We start from the raw sequence: 1,185 nt of genomic DNA on the forward strand, positions 1-1,185 counted from the left end.
GTTGGTGACTTTAATACACCACTCTCTGAAAAAGACAGATCGTTGGGAAAGAAACTCAACAAAGTGGCTAGAGATCTAAATAGCACACTTGGACGACTTGATTTGTTAGATATCTTCAGAGCATTCCACCCACATGCAAAAAAATTCACATTGTTTTCAAGTCCACATGGCACATATTCAAAAATAGACCACATGCTGGGACACAAGTCAAACTTGAGTAAATTCAACCACATAGAGATTATGCAGACATCTCTCTCTGAACACTGTGCCACAAAGCTGGAAATTAACAGGACGGTGAAGAAAACTAGGGCAAACAATTGGAGGATAAACAATTTCCTACTGCAAAAGGAGTGGGTATTGATCCAGATCAGAGATGAAATCAGAAAGTTTCTAGAAACCAACGAGAATGAAAATACAACATACGAAAACCTGTGGGATACAGCAAAGGTATTTATCAGACGAAGGCTGAAAGCAATAAATGCACACATTAAAAAAGAAGAGAGACTCATGGATGATATGCTGACACAAAACTTACACCAATTAGAGCACAGTCAGCAGAACAACCCTACTAATAGCAAGAGGATAGATATAATAAAAATCAGAGCCGAGATACAGGCGAGGGAAAACAAGAAAACTATGGAAAAAATTAATGATATGATTCTATATATCGAAGATCCCTTAAACTCTACAAGGGCAGTGTTGGAAGCAATAGAGGAATATGGCAGAGTGGCAAGGTACAAAATCAACAAACAGAAGTCTATTGAACTGCTCTACACAACAGACAAGGTCACAGAAGAGGCGATTAAAAAGGTAGTACCCTTTAAAATAGCCAAGCACAAATTGAAATACCAAGGGATATACCTGACTAATAAAACGAAAGATCTGTATGAGGAGAATTATAAAACACTACTTCAAGAAATCAAGAGTGACCGCAACAAATGGAAGAATATCCCATGTTCATACATTGGCAGCCTCAATATAGTAAAGATGTCAGTTCTGCCCAAGGCACTATATAAGTTCAATGCTATCCCAATACGAATACCACCATGCTTCTTCAAAGAATTGGAAAAACAGATTGCCAGCTTCATAAGGAGAGGGAAGAAGTCCAGAATTATCAGAGAACTCCTCAAGAAGAAGGACAAAGTGGGAGGGCTTGCTCTACCTGACTTTAGCATGTACTATATG

Source organism: Echinops telfairi, unplaced genomic scaffold (assembly GCF_000313985.2).
Source record: "Echinops telfairi isolate 266 unplaced genomic scaffold, ASM31398v2 ScPeMD7_43;HRSCAF=161, whole genome shotgun sequence".
Taxonomy (NCBI): Eukaryota; Metazoa; Chordata; class Mammalia; order Afrosoricida; family Tenrecidae; genus Echinops; species Echinops telfairi.